Source organism: Cibotium barometz, chromosome 61 (assembly GCF_041138505.1).
Source record: "Cibotium barometz isolate CiBa-2024 chromosome 61, ASM4113850v1, whole genome shotgun sequence".
Classification (NCBI taxonomy): domain Eukaryota; kingdom Viridiplantae; phylum Streptophyta; class Polypodiopsida; order Cyatheales; family Cibotiaceae; genus Cibotium; species Cibotium barometz.
The window spans coordinates 34,682,861-34,692,951 of record NC_141106.1 but is presented as its reverse complement, the minus strand read 5'-3'; positions in this window follow the sequence as shown (position 1 = coordinate 34,692,951).

Genomic DNA, 10,091 nt, shown 5'->3' with positions numbered 1-10,091 from the left:
CTCTTTGATGGAACTTCCCTTTTACTCCAAATCATACCATTGTCCCACCAATTGAGCTCGTTCTAATGGAGATGTGAAGTTTTGAAACATGGCACTCTTGAATGCCTCCCAAGTGTCAAAATGCATACCCTCATGTTGAGTAAACTGCCACCATGAATGGGCATAATCTTCCAAATGCAACACGGAAAATTGTACTGTCTTCCTCTTCACGGCGGCAGGGATACAATGCAAAGTACATCCCTATCTTGCTAATCCATTCCTCTATTTGTTCAGTGGCTGTGTTCACCCCTTTGAACTTGGGAAGTGTAATCTTGTCCTCTTCACATCTTTGACCCTTGGCTACTCAATGTAGTACGTCCATGGGTAGTGTGTGGTATATCCCATCTCCCACTCACATTGTACACACCCCTTGAAGAGCCCTCCATGGGATCCAAAACTATGGGCTACTTTCCAAGCCTAGAACTTGAAACATACCCACTTTGGCATATTTGACTTTCCTTGCCCACCAAGATTCCCATGTGGATTTTGTGCATGGTTAAACTTGTCCACAGTCCTTTTGTACACCTAAAATCCGGTCTTCAAGAGTTGCAAACCTTTCATCCATCTTGTCCACCATCTGATGCATCAACTTGGCATTCTCATTGCCTTGACGCACAAGCTCACTACTAATGTAGAGCACCGTATCTTTTTGTGCATCCTTAATTGCATCCCGTGAGACCAATCCTTAACATATCCAAAGTGATTTTCCCCAATGAGATTTGATCATGTCCACTAGTGTGCACCGATATGCCTCCATTCACTATTTGCCCACCACTAATGTCATGTAGAGGTACCCTTTCTTGTTGCATTGCCCTTGAGTTTTGCCCATGTTCAAAAATGGAATGTGGTGGCACATTTTGACCATTTGGATCCTCACCTAATGGAGTATCAACCACATGTACCATGCCATCGTCACCTCACGAACCGTCTCATTGACATCATCTTTAACTTGGTTCCCTTCCATGGGCACTTGTGCTTGAGCTTTCGATGGCCTTCCATAGTTTCCCATGCTACCAAGTGGTTAGTAGAGCAAACGGAAAGCAAATTGGGAGTTCTTTAGTTTTCCACGTTCGTCTTGATGAGAGGAATACTCCTATCACCCTGGATCACCGCTTTGAGCACCCCTATACCTCTCTATTTTGACTTTTAGAGCTGAAAGTCAACTATGTGAGTTTGACCACCCAAACGGTAATGGAATTGGGAGCTTGTTGGCTCATTTGGAAGCTCTTAAGTAGTTCTCTTAGGCTATGTGAATACCTTGAATTCATGCCACACAGTTTTGGACTAAATTGAAACTTTCAGTTAGACCAAACTAGTCTCCTTTGTACCCTAAAACGGTGTCCAAATCAACCACTTGATGACTTGTTAGATTAGCCTTAAGATGACCTTTTAAGGCTTCCTAATGCCCTTGAGAGATCTTGAATGTTTTGGAAATGAATTTCACTTTTGTATTCACTGTAGAGTGTAGGAAAATCATAAAAATTTGGCCATAATCTCCTCGCAATATGGAACAAATCTCAATCATAATCCACTAGCATTTACCCAATGTCCAATCATGACATAATGTCCCAAGTAATCACCACCAAAAGCATACACTTGCCCATGCAACTCTTATGCTTTAAACACCACCAAGTGTCAATGGCATGCTCAATCAAGTAGCATTTGGCTTCCATAGCCTTGGCATGCTTGCAATGTAGTCATGTTGTGTGTCGAAGGAACGCTTTATGCTTGCTGATCTCCCGACCATGCCTTCCCACCCTCGTACCTAGTCCGAATCTAGGCACAAGTTGGGGCCAAGTCTTCACATCCAATGTACCTAGTCCCCTTCCTTTGCCGCTTTTCCAAAAGCACTTACTACAAGGAGAGTTCATGCCATGCTCCCCCCGGGCCTCTCCTCCAATGCCCGAGGTACCCTCACAAGCATACTAGATGCTAGGAAATTGAAGTGAGAGTACGAGTGAGGCGTATGTGGATGCAACTTCAAAAGAGAAGGTAGGAGCACTTACAATGTGTTAAGCATGACTTATGCTATTTTCATATTATCCATTACAATGAGCATGTACTCATGCTTTCCTTCAATCACCAATACACCAAATCACATCCAAACAACATCCAAATAGCATCCAACACCATGTGAATCAAAAGGCACACAATTTGCAAGAATTAGCCCAAAGTAAAAGCTCCCAATGTTAATGCAATCATAGGCTCATGTAGGCATATGCATGCACTTGCTTTAGGCCAAGTTTTGGCACTAATGTGAAATCACATACCACTGTTTTGATGAGCAGCACTACTTCAGCCCTTTGCCCTCACTCCATGGCCATCATTAAAGAGAAAGACAACCAACTAAATGGAAAATAGAAGCTTCAATGGATCAACGGCCACATAAGATGTGGCCATCATTAAAGAGAAAGACAACCAACTAAATGGAAAATAGAAGCTTCAATGGATCAACAGCCACATAAGATGTGATGTTTGCTTAATGCCAAGCAAAGGCACATGAAAAGGCCAAATGTTTTTAGAAATTATAACCCCCAACTGTACATACTCATGCATCCCCAAATCACCTTAATGGTAGATACATTGACCATGCAAAAGCCTTCCAAATTTCATGGCATACCATCATTGAATGTAGCATGAGCTGATTGAAGCATTAGCATTCAAAGATTTAAGCAATGGTGTTGTAAGAGCTTAAAAAGGTCCTTAAAAAAATACAACCTTAAGCATCATAAGGCACATAGTAAACAAGGTGCTAATCCATGGCATTTACTTGATTAAAAGCTGCCTTACACTATATCCATAGTCGAATTGAGAGAAGAAGATGATCAAACGCCACCTTAAACGCTGCTCGATGGTCCTCGTTGCACATAGCAAAGACTGTAGAAGTGAAAGCGCCACAGTCGCTTGAGTCACCACCAATAAAGGCCTTAATGCCTAGCTTAAAGCTTGCCTAAGCTTAGGCAAAACTTAAGCAAGCATACGCTAGCTTCCTAGGCTTCGAATCTTAGCGAAAACAGCAGTCAAATCTAGCAGAAATGGCGCACGATCTACAATAGCATGAAGACAATCGTTTCCATGAAAATCTCAATTAGAAGGCTTGGAATGAAGCTTGGGACCTAGTGAGATTTCCTAGCCCAGTAATTGCAGAGATTAGGCTCAAGAAGGGGCTTGATAGTTATCAAGATCTAACACCAAGAAGAAGGTCAAATGCCAAAATGTTTTTGATTACTGCTATTCAAGATTAACAATAAATTTTCCCCCAATTTTGTTCCTCTCATTCAAATTTGGAGCGGCTACCCCAAATTTTGTCCATAGTTAACCAGAGCCCCCAAAAGCTTAGAATAAATAAAAAAATTAAGAAATTTATAGCATCCCACAATCATCATGTCCATTCTTGATCAAGAAATCAAGAAAATCAAGAAAGTAAATAAAAATTTCAAGAAACTCAAGAAAGATCAAGAAAATCAAGAATTCCAAGAATCTCTCAAATTTTCTTAAATCTAAGATGGAAATGGATCAAAGACACGGCTCTGATACCACTGTAATGATGGGGAAAGAGAGAGAAAGAGAATGCACTCATTTATATAAACAAGGGGAAGAAAAGAGAGAGGAAGAGAAGAGACAGGAGAGAAAGAGTCAAGAAAGAAAGGGGGGGGCAAGAGATGAGGAATGATAGAGGTGCACGCAAGAGGGAGGGGCGAGAGAGGAGGGATGAAAGAGGTAGTGCCCTTGCTTAGCAAGGGCGACCCACAGAGGTCACCCTTACTACACTAAGAGCAATGTCACTCTTAGGGCGACCTATTAATCCTTTAAGGTCTCCCTTAGTGAAGGTGATCTTAATATCCTATTATGGTCGTCCTTAGTAAGGGGAGACCTAATAAAGCCACCCTCTTACTTATTTTAAAGCAATATTTTTTATCCTCTCTGTTTTTCTTTCTCTTTCTCTTATTTATCTTAAAGTAATATTTTTTAATTTAATTTAAAGTAATTAAAAATATCTAAAAGAAAGAGATTAAAAGAGGGAGAAAACATTGGGGAATTTTTTTTTTGTTATGATTGAATAAAACAGGTAACCGATATATTATTGTCTTTACAGAAGATGTCATGAAACCAGAGCCATTCTAGACCAGTCTGCTGTTATAGTTGCTAACTTCTTATTGGAGAACATTATTTATCAATCAGTGGTGGTGGGTACCTTTTTAGAAGATGGAGAGGCGGATTTGTGGAGCGAAGTTGGTAGATAATAATAGTGGTAATGAGGAGTTGTGGATTTCCTAAATTCCCAGACTACAGCAAGGAGCTCCTTCTCTGTAGTGCTGTATCTAGTTTTTGTGGCTGTTAAGGACCTGCTAATGAAGATTATAGGTCCCCAAGCTTGAACACCTTGACAGTATTGCAGAAGTACAACGCCTAGACCTTCATCAGATGCATCTATCTCTCTGCAATAGGAAAAATACAATTGCTCGGTGGTTTCTAAAACGACTTAGACATTTGTTCCCATGAGTGTTCCACTGTATCCCACAATATTTTATATATGAAAAATATGTTTTTTTTCTTTAAAAAAATTAATACCTAAAGATCTAGTGTTTCAAACTCAAATCCATTTTTTCTAGCTCATCGTGCATTTGTGGTTATCTTGATTTGTGTTTTTTTGAGACATATAAACACAGATCTCTTTCTCTCCTATTTTCTTTTAGACGGAGAACACAACATCTGAGACACATATAGTACTTTACAAACACAAATCTCTTTCTCTCCTATTTTCTTTTAGTTTGTGTTCTTGTTTATTGAGATGTAGAACACAACATTTCACATTTCTATAGGAGGTGTAGAGGGTGATCCTATTGTTAGGACTGTGTAAGGACATTTTATATTTCTGAACCTGATGATTATGTTAGAATGCTATCTACTCAAATGTTTTTACAAACAAACCAAAAGATGATGGTGATCATCTTACATCTATCCAATTATAATGAGGCCCGCTAGAGAGGAACTATGTTATATCTTTGATAAAGATATAACAACAAAATACCTTATGGTTCCAATAATAGGGGAGTCAAGCAACACTATAACAAGCACACGAAAGCAAGTCATTATTGATCTTACAAGAGACAATTCTCCTATAGACATACCCTATCAGAGGAGTGTGGTCAAATGCTTATTATTTGAGGAATCTCATGTAGATGTTTTTCGCAGAATGATATCAGTATGCACGCATACTAAGAAAGTGGAAGAGATTCCACAAATTTACAATGGTAATGTGGCTTTTGAGTTACCGAAGGTACACGATCCTTCAGCCTCACCAATGAAAGGAATGGAGCAAACACATGATGGCCATTGTTGGGTGAAACCTATGGAGAGTCACATAAAGTTTCCTAGAGTAGTCTAAAAGAGTTATCATGGAGAATTTTTTGAGTACATTTATGCTTTATGTGGAAGCAGGACTATGAATGACACACCGAATACAACATCATGGATTTGGTAAGCCTTATATCTTAGCTCACTTTCAATAAACATTGATTGATAAGAGTATTTATTGGGATTTTGTATTTTTCAAAATAATAGGCAAGCTCACACAAAAGCTTGCCTCACTTGGCTTAACATCAGATGGATATAGCTCTCTAGCTTGTTTCTACTACTGCAAGACCAGACTTATATGCAGAAGCATGTGTGATGCTACAGTGTGCTATTGTATACTTAATGACCCACATATGACTAGATTGATGATACATCAGGGGAAACATTTGCATGAGGTGCAAAGGGGCACATCAAGGCAAACACTGTAAAAGATAAGTGAACTTGTGCAAGGGGCAGTTTCAGAGGTTGCTATAAGTGGTCCAAAGAAGATACAAATGGATATCACAAAACAACTTATATTGGATGCAGTTGTTAAAAAGCATATAAGGGATGGATCAAATCTTAACAACATGGAGTTGTCACTATTATTGGAACACATACATCCCCTAATTCAATGTCAAAGGTAAATTCAACTCCATATTTGTTTTAATTTCTTGATTGTGCTTCTCAACATAATTTTACTTAAATTGTTAAGTTATCCAATTCTCTTGTAGATTTAGGAGGATGGTACGAGCTTCTAAAATCAATGATACAGTGCAAGGCATAGAGTTCAATATTCTAGATTTGAAGAGACAATGCGCTTTCGAGTCCTTCCATGGTAATTGTTTTCCTAAGCAAGATTTGGATGAGTCAGAGCGATGTTACGTGTTTAAAATGTCAACCACACGGCCCGCATTAGGTTTAGAACTAGTTAACCATATGCGTCAAATAGGAGATATGCTACTATTTTAGATCTCCCTAATGCCCTCTTGCAATTCATAAGCACGCATTCATGCAAGGCAAATATCATGGAGCAGGCCCTACAATAACAAAGCTGATGGAGAAGGCTAATCATCAAAAGATCCAAGCCTGTCAACCCCACTAGTAGATTGGTGGGGGGGAAGTAGTGACTGGCACACCAATGCATATGTAACCAAACTATATTGGTAATAACATTACAGTTAGCCGACGTCGAAAATCCACATTTATAAACCTTGAGGATGAAACTCATCACATCACCCGATGTATGTCACAGAAAACCAGCCACAAGAAATAGGGTAGGAGGTTAAACTTTTCCTCTTTATGAAGGTTTATTTACTTTTCATTTTTTAAATATCTTAGTAGGACAATCTATATGGTTTTATATGTGGATGGTTGAAATATCTTCATTCATTATTTTAAGTACTTTGTTGTGTTAATGTCAAGAAAGGAGTCAGGGAAGAAGGAGAGCGAGAGAGAGAGGGAGAGAGGGAGGGAGAGGGAGAGAGAGGGAGAAATGAAATGAAATGAAATGAAATGATATATTAACATCTCTAAGAGGCCATAATGGCCTATGAGACCAAAACTGAGAGTACATCTGAAGTTGGTGTCTCATCAAAGAGAACAAGACTAAAAAGTACAATAAACTTATTGTCCTACAGTTATAAGAACATAATTGCAAGACTCCGAGATGATACTGAGTAGAAAATACTGGAAAATACTGGAAAATGTATATCAGGTAGATCCATGTATGCTGATCAGTTGAAGTGTTGCCCTCTCCTTAGATCAAGTATCTCCGCCATGGGGCTGTCTAGAATGGAGAGGTCGTAGAAGCGAGGTAGGGGCCTCCGATGCCGAGCAATAATGGCTCTAATCTGGTGATGGTGAGGATGCCGTGGTCGGGATCCTGGTGGGCGTGGCCGACGAGCACGACATAAGATAACTGCTCTATTAGTGGTGACTCCCTGGGAGCGTGGTCGGTGCTCTGATGGCCCAATGGAGGAGGTATCAGGAGGTGTGTGGGCTGGGTTGCTGGTGCTGGGGCCGAAGAAATCTGTCAGGGTCCTCTGTCTAGGTACATCATGGCTCGGCCTCCTGTCTACCAAAGAGGGTCTCTCTATGTCTCCTGAGCTCAAGTAGAAACAATCCGAGGCATCTCTGATCCTCAAACTCCATGACCCTGCGTAACGGCCCAAAACCCTCTCGGAAGAGGCAGTGATATCTCCCTCGGATCTCATAATAGACTGTACATCGGCAAATGTAGTGTTCCTCTGTCTCTACCTCCTGGTAGCATAGCTGACAAATGCGGTCATCCATGATCTGATGCACATATCGCCCTGTCTCAATCCGCAGCAGAGCTAGTGTGATGAGGTCCGGATCTGTCCAATGGCACAACGTATCCCATGTGATAGGTGTACATCCATGTGATAGGTGTACATCCATGTACACTGGGAGGATGATAAAATCATCCGATGAGAGGTGTAAAAAATGGCTCTATGAGTCATTTTCGTGCCCAAGGGCTCAAGGGGGCTAGTCCATGTCCTCTCTATGTCCACTCTGATGATATCCATCCTGATCACATGGTTTTGCTCTAAGCGGGTGAGATCCAAAAATGGACAATCCAGACTGTACTGAAAGGGTGGTAGTGCCTCTATCCGCAAACCATGTAGGTCAAACCATGATCTCATCTGAGCGTACCAACAATGAGTATCTCCATCCTCTACCAACTGTATGGATGAGGTCAATGCCAAACGGGAGTACCTTTGCTGAGGGAGCTCCCATAGCCACTGTAAAAAGGTAACTGCCTGGAATAGGGCCTCGGTTACTACTGGAGGGAGAGAGAAAGGAAAGAGGGTGGGAGAGGGGGAGAGAGAGAGAGAGATAGAGAGAGAGAGAGAGAGAGAGAGAGAGAGAGAGAGAGAGAGAGAGAGAGAGGGAGATAGGGAAGGAGAGAGAGTGGGAGGGATGGTGGGAAAGGGAGAAAGAGCGAGAGAGAGAGAGAGAGAGAGAGAGAGAGAGAGAGAGAGAGAGAGAGAGGGGGGGGGGAAGGAGAGATTATGCATAGGGAGGGTGGGAGAGGGAGAGGGAAAGTAAGGATAGAGGGAAGAGGGTGGGAGAAGGAGGAGAGAGGGAGAGGGAGAGGGAGAGGGAGAGAGGGAGAGGGAGAAAGAAAGGGAAGAGGTTGGGAGAGAGAGAGAGAGAGAGAAGGAGACATTATGCATAGGGAGGGAGAGGGAGAGAGAGGGAAGGAGAGATGCATAGGGAGGGTGGGAGAGGGCAAGGAAGGAGAGATTATGCATAGGGAGGGTGGGAGAGGGCAAGGAAGGAGAGAAGGAAGAGGATTGGAGAGGGAGAGTTGTAGCATTATATGTTAGTGATGTGTGTGAACACACTTAGGATAGCCGGGGTACTTTTTTCCTCACTAGGAGGTTTTTTCTCCCATGCGTATGTGTGACCCTCTTATCTACTCATTTTGGGGTGTGTACTTATCTTTTATATCTGGCACACATTTGTTGATTCTAATCTAGTGAGTTTGTGTGCTCTCAAGCTTCTCTATCTTGTGTGTGTGCATTTTTGCAACCCTGACCCTAATTCCAACATTTGGTATCAGAGCTAGCTTCCTTAACACTTGATCTAGTACTCTGCCTCCCTCCTCATCACAACCCTTATTTTTTGTCTCCGATTGAGATACCCTGTTAGGAGAAGAAGGGAGACTCAATGGATAGCTTCTTGACCAAGATTAAATATTTTAAGGAGCAGCTCACTAGTGTGGATGAGATATATCTTGATAGTACATTGGTACGCCCACAGTTCTCAATGCATTGCCGGATTCTTATCAGAGTTTTTCCTCTACCCTTAGACTCATGATGAAGGGAAATCCAAATGCCCTTACATTTGATGAGCTGCTTTCATTACTCTTGCAAGAGAAGCAATCTAGGCAAAACAAATTTGTTATGCGAGTTGGTGACTAAGCTTTTGTTGCCACTGCAAAGGTAAAGCTTCTTTGCATGGTGGCTATAAGCCAAAATCAAAATCCTCAGGTAAGGATGCAAAGAAAGAAGGTGATAAGCCTAAAAAGAGGGGCAAGTGTCACTATTTTGCAGGAAACCAAGGCACTACATAAATGAGTGCAAGAAAAGGCTAGAGAAGGAGAAAAAGAAAGAATCGAGCATGGTTGTGGCTGATGCATCTGCACCAAGTACAGAGAAGGAGTTTTGCTCAAGATGATTGGGCATGGACTGTACATTGCAGTTATGACCCTTCTGTTTATGATGTATGCATGCCAGTGGGGCAGAATCGGATGTATGCATGCCAGTGGGCAGAATCGGATGCTTGGTACTTTGATAGTAGTGCTAGTAATAGCACATTACTTCACAAAAAAAATTATTCTCATTTCTGGAATCTGTCCCAAGTGCTGAAACCGTCACATGTGCAAATGGTTCCTCATATCCTATCAAAGGAGTTGGTAGAGTTGTGGTCACTGTTGCAAATGGGGGCACATTTACTCTTTCTAAAGTTTTATATTATGCTAGGCATTAAGAAGAACTTGTTGTCAGTTTTAGCCTTAGCCTTTTCAAGCTTGATGGTGAAGTTTGTGGATGACAGATGTACAGTTCATGATAGAAATGATGGTTATTCTATCATTGCCTCAAGTACCTTGTTTCATGGCCTATACAAGATGGATGTATTTCAGAAGTTATAGCATGATGCTTGCTCAGTCTCTACAACTCGTGCTA